The sequence below is a fragment of the Microtus oregoni genome, unplaced genomic scaffold, assembly GCF_018167655.1.
Source record: "Microtus oregoni isolate MIOR12 unplaced genomic scaffold, Mior012 000019F_ref0000042, whole genome shotgun sequence".
Classification (NCBI taxonomy): Eukaryota; Metazoa; Chordata; class Mammalia; order Rodentia; family Cricetidae; genus Microtus; species Microtus oregoni.
This window is the reverse complement of record NW_024543078.1, coordinates 239750-253918: the sequence shown is the minus strand read 5'-3', so window position 1 is coordinate 253918 and position 14169 is coordinate 239750.

Sequence of the window (14169 nt, the reverse complement as noted above, 5' to 3'; positions counted from 1 at the left end):
GGGGTTGGGGGGGGCCGGGAAAAACGCGGACGCTGACGAGGCAAGCGAACCCGGACCGGACAGGGAGGGGGGGGTAAGGAGGAGGGAGCTGCGCGCCACAAGCCCGGCCTAGTTTCCGCCCCTTATCTGCTGCCCCGCCCAATGAGGGAGGGAGAAGGGAGGGCCTTGCGGAAGACAGGCGGGCAGCCTACCCAATGGAGAGACGCGTTCCCCCGATAAGGCGTGTGAGGCCAAGTTGCGTGTCTGGTGTCCGCCCAGAAAGACCGCCCTCTCAGTTTTAGCAACCAATGAAAGGTTCAGGAAGTGAGGATGGGCGGGACGGGATGACGATCGACTTGCAGAGCAACCAGTGAAGCGCCAGGCGGGCTCCGAGACCGGTGGGGATAGGAAGAGCTTGGGTAGGAGTGACAGGACGACGACCAATTAGAGTCTTGGGCATGCCTGGGCAAAGTCCGATTAGGTGGAGAGTAAGAAATAGGCCGGAACGGGCCGTCTCAACCAATCAGAATTCAGGCGGGTAGTTAAGAAAGTTATGATTGGACCACAGCTGAAACGAGCAGGAACATGACGAATATTGACAGGAGCCGAAAGCCAATTAAACGCCGAATAAAAAGGTGCAGCCTGGAACTTGGAACGGGGAGAGGAGACCTGGCTTCCCCTCAGATACGCAGACCAATGAGGGGAAGGGAGAAGCCTGGCACCGCCCCTAGCTCGGCCAATGGTCGTTCTAGGGCCGCCCATCGTGAGGAGGGAACCGAGCTGTGCCAAAAGGCGTCCGTCGCCATGTTGGCCCTGTCGTAGTCCCGCGCCCGTCGTTAGGCCGTGCGCTCCCGCTGAGCCCCGCTCCGCGCCTGTCAGAGCCGGCGCGAGCGAGCGCGGTGTGGCGCCCCACGGGGTCGCATCCCGCAGGCGTGGGTGGGCGGCGCCCTCTCCCGTGGGTGGATGCCCTGCGGCGGCGGGCGGGCCGCGAGCTGGTGACGAGCTGGTGACGGCACTCAGATCTCAGTTCGGGGCTGACCAAATGGAAGGCTTCGGGAAACTAGCAAACGCCATTTTCTTCAGCGTTCCCAGGCTCGCCAAATCGAGGGCCAGGGTTCCCTTGTCCAGAACTCTTCTGTGAGACTAACGTACGCTGAGGAACTCCCAGGAGCGAAGCTCTCCTACTGAACTTCCATTTCCCCTCTTTCCTCGTAAACACCGCTTAAGCAGAAAGCACAGTAACCTAGTTACTTCCTTTTGCAATCACGGTGGTTAAAGATTTTGCCCGAGGCACTTGACTCCCTGGCCTCCATTTTGCCTCCTTTATCCTTGTTGGAGTGGCTAAGGCCTGGATAGTTTGTCAGGGACAGGGAGCACTTGTAGTTAATACAGCGTTGCTGCATTATCTACACCACTCAGCATTCCCGAATGCAGGAGTATTACCAGCTCGATTTAAAGCACTTTGAAGATGATAGAAACAGGCCTCTGAGCCGGGCGATGGTGGCGCACGCCTTTAATCCCAGCACTCGAGAGGCAGAGGCAGGCGGATCTCTGTGAGTTCGAGACCAGTCTGGTCTACAGAGCTAGTTCCAGGACAGGCTCCAAAGCCACAGAGAAACCTTGTATCGAACTGGTTCTGGAGGTACCAGTTAGATAGGCTTTTAGTACTACTTATGACAAGCTTATAAGAAATAGTGCGGGGCTGGAGAGATGGCTCAGAGGTTAAGAGCGTTGCCTGCTCTTCCAAAGGTCCTGAGTTCAATTCCCAGCAACCACATGGTGCCTTACAACCATCTGTAATGGGGTCTGGTGCCCTCTTCTGGCCTTCGGGCATACACACAGACAGAATATTGTATACATAATAAATAAATATTTAAAAAAAAAGAAAGAAAGAAATAGTGCATGGTGGTGCATGCCTTTAATTCCAGTCCTAGGAAGGCAAAAGCTGGAGGATCCCTGAGAATTCGAGGCCAACCTGGTCTAAATAGTATCCTATGCAAAAAGGTCGTGTATCAAAATAACGAAAATTAAGATAAAGCTAGGCGGTTGTGGTGCATGCCTTTAAATTTAGCACTGGGGTGGGGGACAGAGACAGGCAGATCGGTCTCTGTGAGTTGGAAGCCAGCCTGGTCTACAGAGAGAGTCCCGGGACAGCCAGGACTGTTGCACAGAGAAACCCTATCTCGAAATTAACAGACCAGCAGTGGTGGCGCATGCCTTTAATCCCAGCACTTTGGAGGCAGAGGCAGGCGGATCTCTGTGATTTCGAGGCCAGCCTGGTCTATTATACTTGACAGACTCCAAAGCTACAGAGAAACCTTGTCTCAAAAAAAATAAGTATCAGAAATACGTATTTTAAGGGGAAACATAGTGGCTATTTCTGTAATTGGAAGGTTGAAGCATTCGGGTTGCTGGAAGATTGAAACCAGCCTGTGTTTGCTTCAAAAAAAAAAATTAAAAATATACTTCCCTACAAAATCTTGTTGTTTTGTTTTGATCTCCCACCCCCACTTCCCGAGATGGTTTCTTTGTATAGCCTAGGCTATCTTGGAACTAGCTCTGTAAACTAGAGCTGGCCTCAAACTCACGGAGATCTGCCTACCTCAGCTTGCCAAGTGTTTGGATTAAAGCCTTTACTACACCTAGCCTTTTTTTTTTTTTAACTTTGTCTTACAGAATAGGAAACAGGGTGGCCTAGGTTGGCCTAGATCTCCCTTACTCCCTTAATCCCTGCGGGGATTAGAAAGTGCTCGCTGCCCCCCTCAGTGGGTAGAGTCCTTACTTTTATTACTATTTCTATAGGAGGTGGGTATTAGTCACTCTCCTTCTGGCGTACATTGTTCACAGGAAACACTCAGCCCTCCCACTGGCACCTGTCCTGGAACTCTCTTTGTAGACCAGGCTGGCCTTGAACTCACAGAGATCTGCCTGCCTCTGCCTCCTGAGTGGTGGGTTTAAAGACTTGCGCCATCACCATTGTTGTTCACAAACATCACCTCAGCTCCTTGTCACACCCCTATATCCAAAGAGACTGGAATGTAATAAGTTGGCAGTCATCCATGGAGCGCCACTGGAGCAAAAGGCGCGGACCCTCCCGCAGGGACTTGCCTTGGCCCAGACTCCAACTCCCAGCCAGCCAAGGCTAGTTAGGCTCACTCTGGGAAAAGGAACACGTGGTCTCCGGGTTTGGGTGGGCTCCTCTACCCACCATGCTGTCTTAGCCCACCCAAACTGTTATTAAACGCTGGCATTTTAATCTGGTCTAATTGGGGTTATTTGTGTCGACGGAGCGGCTTTTCTTAAGATTAAACCAAACAACCTTAACTTATGTTTTAAAACAGTGTCTGCTTGTGTAGCCCTGGAACTTACTTTGTGGGGCTGTTCTTTTCTTTGAGACAGGGTTTCTCTGTAGCTTTAGAGCCTGTCCTGGAACTCGCTCTGTAGACCAGGAGGTTGGCCCCAACTCAGATTCCCCTTCCTCTGCCTCCTGAGTCCTGGGATTAAAGGTGTGTGTCACCACCAGCTGGCGATCAAGCTGTTCTTGAATTTACAGAGGTCACCAATCTCTCTCTGCTGAGTGTTGGTGTTCAAAGCAGGAACACTGAAAATATTAAAACAAATTACAAATAATCTGGACAGGTACCCAGGCAATGTTGGCATACACCTTTAATCCCAGCATTCGGGAGGTAGGTGACTCTCTGGTCTACAAAGCAAGAAGAGCTGTTACACAGAGAAACCCTGTCTAGAGAGGGGAGAGAGATGGTTCCCCTGCCAACCTGCCAACCAAACCAAATACATGAACTTAGGAATCCAGTTGGTAAGAGAACGCCCAGTTCTCAAAAAACAGCCTCTCACCTACACACACTGTGACCTATATATCCCCACAAAATAAGTAAATGTAATTCCCAAAAGCTGCCCTCTGACCTGCATACACACACAGAGGTTTGTTCTCCCCATCTCCTCCGAAAAAAAATAAATGTAATCTAAAGGAAAAGGCTGGTGGGAGAGGGAGACTGGAGAGAAGAAAGCTTCAGGACCAAAGATACTTCCTGGAAGGAAGAGACTCCATTACTCATCCTTGTAAAGTAAGATCCTGACGGCTGTGAAGCTGTGTAAAGTACTGGGCACCAGGTCACACTTAACTAAAGGAGTGGGGAGAGGCCAGTGCTGGAGGTCAGCATTCTAACTTGTTTCCTTCCTTCTCACTGGGTAGATCAGGCTTTCCTACAATTTCTGCCCCAGAGTGCTGGGATTAGAGGTTTCCTCCCAGGCTTCCATGCTTCTGCCTCTGAAGTGCTAGGACTCACACACAGTAAAAGAGCATTGGAGACTGGGTGCAATGAATCCCTGTCATGCCAGCGTCTGGGAACTAGGAACAGCAAAGACAGAGCATTGGAAGTTCAAGGCCAGCCTGACCTACATTTTGCTGATTCTAGGTGAGACTGTGACTCCAGAAACAGAGACAGAAATTGAACTGGAGGACAAACTGGGCTACGGGATATGCAAATTTTGGCTAATGAAAGCTTGTCTCCAGCCAAACAGAAATTGAGAGACGAGGAAAGAAGAGAGGACAACACCTAAAGCCCTGAAGAACAAGAACGTTATAGCAAAAAGGACTGGGAACAAATCGGGTTTTTCAATCTGGGGATTCGAGTTCCAGGACAGGCTCCAAAGCCACAGAGAAACCCTGTCTCGAAAAACAAAAAACAACAACAATCTGGGGATTCGGGGAATGTATGAGAACTCTAGAACTGACTGTAGACAATCTTGCAATCGTCATTAAATGACCCATTCTGTGTATTTGCTGTCTTTGTTTCCTTATTAGAGAAGCATTGTCACACCAGGCAGCAGTGGCGCACACCTTTAATCCCAGCACTCAGGAGATAGAGGCAGGCAGATCTCTGTGAGTTTGAGACCAGCCTGGTCTACAAGAGCTAGTTCTAGGACGGGCTCCAAAGCTACAGAGAAACCCTGTTGAGAGAGAGAGAGAGAGAGAGAGAGAGAGAGAGAAGCATTGTGACTCATGCTAGCCTGGACAGTGAGTAGTACTTAGTACTATGCATGCATTCGGCCCTGCAGTTAGCTGAGTTAGCTGGTGGCTCTGGTGTTATTGATGGGCTCTCTAAAACTAAGGGCAGGGAGTGTTTGGAGTCAAGGTCAAGAAAATAATTTAAGGCCCAGGGTGATAGCACAAACCTTCTCTCTAAGAGACAGAAGTGGTTAGCTAGGACTGTTCAGCCCAGTCAAGGCTACACATAGTGAAAACCCCCAATAAAAGTAGAAAGAAAGAAAGAAAGAATTTAGTTCACACAGCTCAGAGTCAGTAGATTTCACTATCTAGAATTCACAAAGCCTTGGTCAGGGTCACAGCACTGTATGAACCGGTCAAGGTAGAGCCTGTAATTGTAATTTTATCCCTTGGGAGTCAGAGGTAGGATCTGGAGTTCAGGGCAATTCTGAGGAGATACACGCCTTGAGGTACCTAAGGGCTTGCATTAAAAAAGTTAAAACCCTCTGGGCAATGGTGGCATACATCTTTAATTCCAGCACTTGGAAGGCAGAGGAAGGCAGATCTGAGTTCAAGACCAGCCTGGGCTACAAAGTGAGTTCCAGGAGAGCCAGGAATACACAGAGAAACCCAGTCTCGAAAAACAAAAGATAAATAAATAAATAAACAAACAAACTAACTAACTAAAAACCCAGAACCGGGTATGGTGGCACACACCTTTAATGCTGTAACCCCTTCTCTAAGAGAGGGAAGTGAACTGAATTCAAGGCCAAAGCAAGTTCCATCCAGGCCAGCTAAGGCTGCGCAGCGAGACGAAAACCCACACAATGCTAGTTCTTTCTGTAGCTGCACTCTGGTATAACCACAAACAAACACTGCCTCTTCTGAGGAGGGGTGTAAGAAGGCTGTCCTGGTGTAAACTCCACAGATGGCCTCAGAAGTCAGAAGCCTGGGTATGGGAGACCCTGTGTCAAAAAACAAGAGAGGTAGGAGGTGGTTGTGTTGGCAGGCACAGCAGTCATATCAGCAATTGGAAAGAAAATTAAGGCAGGAAAATAGAAAGCCATTGGTTGCTGGTACGGGCTAAAAACAAATAGGGAGGCTTGAGGCACGCTGCAAAAGACAGGAGCTGCTTTCAATTCGACAGTCCATCTGCTTATGAGGGGGATGGGGGAGAGTTCTTCACGTAGTCTTGGTTGACCAGGCCATACCTTGAACTCTAACACTGGGATAAAGGCGTGTACACACACACCCACGAGAACTCGAAAGATCATGCAAAATTCCAGCACTGAGTGAGGTAGAGGGCGGCCTGGCCTGCTTTCCAGGAGACTGGGAACTGGGGAGAAGGCTAAGAAATGGTCTGAACCAGGAAGAGGGGCAATAATTTTTTAAAGTCTTTAAAAAAAATTTTTTTAAGTCTTTTAAAGTCTGTTCAGGGGTTCTGGCTAGGTCTATTACATAATCAAAGCGTTTTCCTTCCCCAAATACGGAGCTCACACCTAGAGGGAAGGAGCCCTCAATACCCTCTCGCCGCCGCAGCCTTCACCCTGAGGCCTGAACCGAGAAGGTCCTGCGTGACAGCATTTTTTTTTTTAAGTTCCACTTTTAACCAAAGCAGTTTCTTTCTCCTGGAACAAACAGCCCGGAGTCCTCTCCGGCAATTCAGGGCTGAGAGCAAGCGCAGCCACCCCCAGCCTTCTATCCGCACTACAGAAAAGTCCACGGGCGCTGACCAAGGGGCGTGCGTGGCTCCCCTTCTCTCGGACCACCCTAGACGGGAGCTGGATTTGTAAACAAACTCGTCCGGGCTGTGTGCTGCCAGAAGAATGGGGTGGGGTTTGCAGCCTGCTGTCTGGCTGCGAGGTTACTGGGGGCGGGGCTCGCACTCCATTTCCGGCTAGGAATGGGCCGTCTGGTCGCCCCAACCGCAGATCCTTCCCTCCGCTGGGCTTACAAAGCCAGCTGAAGTTCGCAGGAGGTGGACATCTGATTTCTCGGCTCTCCTTCCGGAAGTTTGCACAAGCCCCAGGGAACAGAACTGGACTACTGGGTGGTTCCAGTAGGGAAAAGGCCTTGAATCGCCACGGGAATTCCTCAGCGAGTTCGCTGGAGAGGAGGGGCCGGCCTGGAGCACTCCAGACTTCCCGCCCTGGTGGTTTTGCTTCCACTGACTCACCACTGACTCACGCCCTTCTATTTGCATTTCTATCCCCGGGGACAAAGATCCCCGGGAGACTTCAGTCTTTCAATGGACTAGGAGTCTGCGTCATCACTTGTTTTTGAAAGTTAGGGGCCCCGTGAGGTGGCACTCGCCTTTTTTTTTTTTTTTTTTTTTTTTTTTTTTGGTTTTTCGAGACAGGGTTTCTCTGTGGTTTTGGAGCCTGTCCTGGAACTAGCTCTGTAGACCAGGCTGGTCTCGAACTCACAGAGATCCACCTGCCTCTGCCTCCCGAGTGCTGGGATTAAAGGCGTGCGCCACCACCGCCCGGCCTCGCCTTTTTTTTTTAATTTTATTGGTTTTTCCAGACAGGATTTCACTGTAGTTTTAATATTTATTTATTATATATACAATATTCTGTCTGTGTGCATGTCTGCAGGCCAGAAGAGGGCACCAGACCTCTTTACAGATGGTTGTGAGCCACCATATGGTTGCCGGGAATTGAACTCAGGACCTTTGGAAGAGCAGGCAATGCTCTTAACCACTGAGCCATCTCTCCAGCCCCCTTCACTGTAGTTTTAGAGCCTGTCCTGGAACTAGCTCTTGTAGACCAGGCTGGCCTGAAACTCACAGAGACCCGCCTGCCTCTGCCTCCCGAGTGCTAGGGTTAAAGGCATGCTCCACCACCGCCTGGCGGAGAAACCGAAGTCTTTGCAAGGTTTCCAGACACCCTGGCTCTAGTCAGCAGGAGTCTGTGGCTTATCCTAAAACAAAGAAATAGAATTTGGCTGTTTGCTGGTGTTTTGCCCTCGGGGGAGGGTGGGAATGGGAAGGTATTTACTTACTTTTGGCTTGGGTTTTTTTTCTTTTGAGTTGGTTTCTCTGAGTAGCTTTAGAGCCTGTCCTGGGACTCACTCTGCAGACCAGGTTGGCCTCATACTCACAAGATCCACCTGCCTCTGCCTCCCTAGTGCTGGGATTAAAGGCATCTGCCACCACCGCCTGGCTTGGGGTTTTTTTTTTTTTTTTCAAGACCTGCACAAGGACTTACTCCCTTACCTGAGCCCCCAAAAGTAGTGGATACCCTCACTTGAGATCACAGGTCCCGGTCCCACAAGCCTGTCATCTGTCACCCAGTGTGGGCATCAAGGACTGAATTTTTGCTGTCCTGGGACTTCAGCTGGACTACAGGCCCCGCTATGGAGGCTGTCGCTCATCTGGGCCTGGCACTGGCATTACTGTCCCAGACATGCCCGGCAGGCTCATTCATCTCTGCTGCTGGCTGCTATACCTTTGCTCTCAACCCAGGCTCTCCTCTGACCTGACTCTGCTACGTCAGCATTTCTGAAGATTTCATTTTATTTCATGTGCCAGGTCTCACTTTGTAGACCAGGATAGACTGGAACTTGATAATTTGACTTGGGTCTGCCTCACCATACCTGGTGCTGATGGGTTTCTACAAGAGTTCAGTTCCCTTGGAGGGCAGAAAAGGGCATCAGAATACCTACTTCCTGAATGCAGTACATCCTTTGAACCACTAGCCATCTCTCCAGTCCCCTCCCATCTTCCTGTCGTGTTTTGTTTTTGATTTTTGAAACTGGCTCAGGCAACTCTGGTTGTCCTAGAACTCACTTTGTAGACAAGGCAACCCTCTAATTCAGAGATCCACCTGGGATTAAAGGTTTGGCTACCATACCCAGCTCTATTTGCATGTCTGTCTGACCACTTCTTGAACAGGCTGTAGCATCATTCTCTACAAATATGCATAAAGCTATATTCACACTGTGGAATGCGACGTGAGCATTGACATAAGTAACTAGATTGTGCTCACGAGCCTTTAATCCCAGCACTGGAAAAGCAGAAACAGGTAGACCTCGAAATTTGAGCCCATCTGGCATATATAACAAGATATAACAAGTACCTGGCAAGCCAGGGTTACAAAGAGAGACCTGGTTTCGAGAAAAGATTAAACACTGGGCGGTGGTGGCACACGCCTTTAATCCCAGCACTTGGGAGGCAGAGGCAGGTGGATCTCTGTGAGTTCGAGGCCTGCCTGGTCTACAAGAGCTAGTTCCAGGACAGGCTCCAAAGCTACACAGTAACCCTGTCTCAAAAAATTTAAAAGAGAGAGAGAGAGAGAGAGGAGAAAGAGAAGAGAGAGGGATTAAAGTAAAATTTGCATTCCCTTGAGCAGATGTCAGAGCAGTTAGTAATTAGCTGCCAAGGTGCTGTCGTTGAAACCAGTAAACTTGTTACTCAGTAAATTCTGAAGTCATAAAAAGAATCAAGGGGCGGGCTGGAGAGATGGCTCAGCGGTTAAGAGCACTGACTGCTCTTCCAGAGGACCCGGGTTCAATTCCTAGCACCCGGGTCACAACTGTCTGAAGATTCCATTGCAGGGGATCTGACACCTGCACTCCAATGCATATAAAATAAAGTTATATAAATCATTAAAAAAAAAAAGAATCAAAACCGTAGTATTTAGCTAATGTACTCACAACAGATTTCTTTTGGGCTGAGAGCAGGCCACTACAGCCCTGGCTGGCCTTTGCATTTATATCAAAGCATCCCTTGAGGGGGTTTGGATCCCCTGGCCTGTGCCTCAGGAATGTTGGACAACCAGGAATGACTTTTTGACCATCTTTACCTTTCTTTCTTTTTTACATTTGTTTATTTAGAGAGCATGTGAGTCTGCATGAAAGCATCCCAAGGCTCCCTTCCATCCTGTGGGCTCCCAGGATAAATCAGGTTTGGTGAAAAGCACCTTTATCCACTGAGCTGTTTTCAGACTCCTGAGCTAGGTCGCTTTGGGGGCTGGCAGAGGCAGCCTCAGCAGCTGATCTGTGTTTGTTTGTTCAATGACTAAGAAAAGAAAGAAAGAACTACACAGCAAGCCTATCATCTCACAAGAGATTATTGTGAGCAGGAAGGACAATAAGAGTGTGCTGGAGAGCAAGCTGGGTCTGATTGTGGTAGAAATGGTGAAGGCAGAATGTAAATGAAGTCTAGGGAACAACTGTTGTACATGGAGCTATTGAAGGATAAGGAAAAGAAGCTTCAGGAAGGGTGGACTAGCCTACACTATGTTCTCTGTCTTACATTTTATTTATTTTGTGTTGCTATGTGTTCTTTCGTTCTTTTCTTTTCTTTTTTTTTTCTTTTTTCTTGTTTTGGTTTTTCGAGACAGGGTTTCTCTGTGCTGCTTTGGAGCCTGTCCTGGAACTAGCTCTTGTAGACCAGGCTGGCCTCGAACTCAGAGAGATCTGCCTGCCTCTGCCTTCTGAGTGCTGGGATTAAAGGTGTGCACCACCACCACCCGGCCCCTATGTGTAATACTGAGTGTGTGTGGAGATCTAAGGACAACCTGCAGAAGTCAGTTTCTGTAGCAAGCTTTCTTGTCAGACTGTCTTTAGGCCGTCAGCCTACAAATAATAAAGTAGAGACTTATTAGGTATGAAAGCTTGGCCTTTAGCTTAGCTTGTCTCAACTAACTCTTTTTATTTGTTTGTTTGTTTTTTGAGACAGGATTTTGCTGTACCTTTGGAGCCTGTCCTGGAATTAGCTCTTGTATACCAGGCTGACCTTGAACTCACAGAAATCTCCTAACTCTTTTAACTTAAATTAACACATATTCTTTGTAATCAATGTTACTTCTCTTCCATCTTGTACTTCTGTCTTCTCCCTGTGTCTGGCTGGCAACCCCACCTTTTTTGCCAGAGTCCTCTCTGTCTCAGGAAGTCCTACCTAACCTTTTCCGGACTATCTGTTGACCATTCAGCTCTTCAATAAAGCAATCAAAAGATGCTTTGGGGGGGCTGGAGAGATGGCTCAGAGGTTAAGAACATTGCCTGGTCTTCCAAAGGTCCTGAGTTCAATTCCCAGCAACCACATGGTGGTTCACAACCATCTGTAATGGGGTCTGGTGCCCTCTTCTGGCCTGCAGGCATACACACAGACAGAATATTGTATACATAATAAATAAACAAATAAAAAAAAAAGATGCTTTGGGAAGGACACATCTTCACAGTGGAAACAAACATTGCACAACAGCTCTTTCTTTCTAACATGGAAAGCCTGAGGATCAGACTCGGGTTGACAGGCTTGTTAGTGACACATTTACCTACTGAGCCTTTTTGCCAAGTATAGATGACCCTTTAAATTAACTCCAGCACTAACCCTTGCAAGTCCACAAGCAAAGGCCTTTAATCCCAGTACTAAGTACTAAGGAGGCTTAGACAGAAAAATCTCAGTGAGTTTGAGGACAGCCAAGGCTGTGCAGTGAAACCGCATCTAAAAGAAAAAAAAAATACATAAAAGATTTAAAAACACCAAAAAACCAAACAAACAAAAAAACAAGGCCAGAGAAATAGATGGGTCAGAGGTTAAGAGCACTGGCTGCTTTTCCAGAGTCCTTGAGTTCAATTCCTGCAACCACATGGTGGCTCACAACCATCTAGAATGAGATGTGGTGCCTTCTGGTGTACAAGCATATATGCAGGTGGAACACTGTATACATAATAAAAAAAATTGAAATAAAATACCCCAGAGTATTCGAAAACACCATGAGGCTATATGAGTCCCCTTTTCTCTCTTTCTTTTTTGTTATTGTTCTTTTCTTAAACAGGGTTTCTCTGTGTAGCCTTTGCTGTCCTGGAATTCTCTCTGTACAGTAGGCTGAACTCAAACTCTGAGATCCTCCTGCTTCTGCCTCCTAAGTCGCTGGATTAAAGGTGTGCACCACCATAGCCCCACTCTTCTCTCTTCTATGAGATGCTTTCTCAGAAACAAATTTTTTTTTTTTTTTTTTTTTTTTTTTTTTTAATAAGACTCTTTTATCTTACATTAGATCTGGTCTCTTGATAATCTTTTTTTTCTTTTTATTATGTTTATGGTTTATTTAACTTTATTTTATGTGCATTGGTGTGAAGTATCAGATCCCCTGGAACTGATCTTCAGACAGTTGTGAGCTGCCATGTGGGTGCTGGGAATTGAACCCGGGTCCTCTGGAAGAGCAGTCAGTGCTCTTAACCACTGAGCCATCTCTCCAGCCCCCCAGAAACAAATTTTTAAAGGATTGAGCATATGGTTTTTGTTTTTTGTTTTTTCGATACAGGGTTTCTTTGTGGCTTTGGAGCCTGTCCTGGAACTAGCTCTGTAGATCAGGCTGGTCTCGAACTCACAGAGATCCGCCTGCCTCTGCCTCCGAGTGCTGGGATTAAAGGTGTGCGCCACCATCGCCCTGCTTGAGCATATAGTTCTGTAGCAGAATGCTGTTCTAACATCCTGAGGGCCATAAGCCCAGTCACCACTACCTTAAAAAACAACAACTAAAGAGGTGGTCTTCATGTTCCCTTGTGGAGAGTGCCAGACAGACTTTCTGATCGGGTCTTTAATGGCTCCATCTCTACCCTGGGAAATGGTGTTTGGTTTGTCTCCTCACCCCTACTAGTTCCAGAACCTAGCTGAAAAGAGGCTAGTTAATATGGGCAGTGATGTTCCAGATACTGACATCAGTTCAGACTTTAACCCACAGGCCACTGGCAGCAAAGGTCAGATTCTGGCTCATAGATTTCTGTCTGCATAAGTCCCTTCAGGCTAAATCACCTCCAAGGGCTTGAGAAATCAGACATTATTACATGTATGACGTTGCCCTGCTGTGCTGCAATAGGAAGAACACTGCCTTGCCTAACAAACACTCTTTGCAGATGACTAAGCTGGAATAGAGGCAACTTTAGATTTATATCCAGTGTGCAGCAAATACGGAGGCCACAAGAACAAGGTCATTGAAAATAGCCAAGCAGTGGTGGCACAGGCCTTTAATCCCAGCACTCGGGAGGTAGAGGCGAGAGAATCTCTGTGAGTTCAAGGTCAGTCCAGGCTACAAGACCTACTTCCAGGAAGGGCTACAGCGAAAACCGGTCTCGAAAAACAAAACACCAACAAACAAACAAACAAAAAAGACATTCGAAAAGAAGTTCAAAAACTAGGGCTGAAGGGCTGGAGAGATGGCTCAGTGGTTAAGAGCATTGCCTGCTCTTCCAAAGGTCCTGAGTTCAATTCCCAGCAACCACATGGTGGCTCACAACCATCTGTAATGGGGTCTGGTGCCCTCTTCTGGCCTGCAGACATACACACAGACAGAATATTGTATACATCATAAATAAAAAAAAATATTAAAAAAAAAAAACTAGGGCTGCTGGGCGGTGGTGGCGCACGCCTTTAATCCCAGCACTTGGGAGGCAGAGACAGGCGGATCTCTGTGAGTTCGAGACCAGCCTGGTCTACAAGAGCTAGTTCCAGGACAGGCTCCAAAACCACAGAGAAACCCTGTCTCAAAAAAAAAAAAAAAAAAAAAAAACTAGGGCTGAGAAGCTAAAATTGAGGCACCTTCTGGGAAGAGGGAGATGGAAAAGAGAAAATGACGCCATAGGTGGGTGTGGGGAGTATTATCTGAAAGTCAGGGAGAGATTCTAGAGAGTCAGGGAAAACACACTTAGGCTGTGCTAGGTATCTGAAAAATACATAAGGAACTGGAAATGTTACTAGAGATCGCTATTAAAGAATTATTGCTTGTTTTGAGACAGGGTCTCTCTATGTAGCTCTCCCGGAACTCGCTCTGTAGACCAGGCTGGCCTCGAACTCACAGAGATCCACCTGCCTCTGCCTCCCAAGTGCTGGGATTAAAGGTGTGCGCCACCACCGCCCAGCTCGTAGCAGGTACTCTTTAACCTCTTAGCCATCTCTCCTGCCCTACTCTTTATATTTATTGCAGAGAGAGTAGATACACAAGTGCCACAGTATGTGTGGAGATCAGAGAACAAATTTTGACAGTTGATACTCTTCTACAATGGTGGTCCTTGGCTTGACCACCATGTGTGGAGGCAAGCGCCCTTACCCACAGAGCCAACTTGCCAGTCTGTACTATGCTGTTGTAGTTATAACCCAGAGAAACCCCAAGCAGGTTTAGCTGTACTTCCTCCTGGAAGCTCTGCAAGCAACTGCGCAGGGCGGGGCTTCTGGGAAG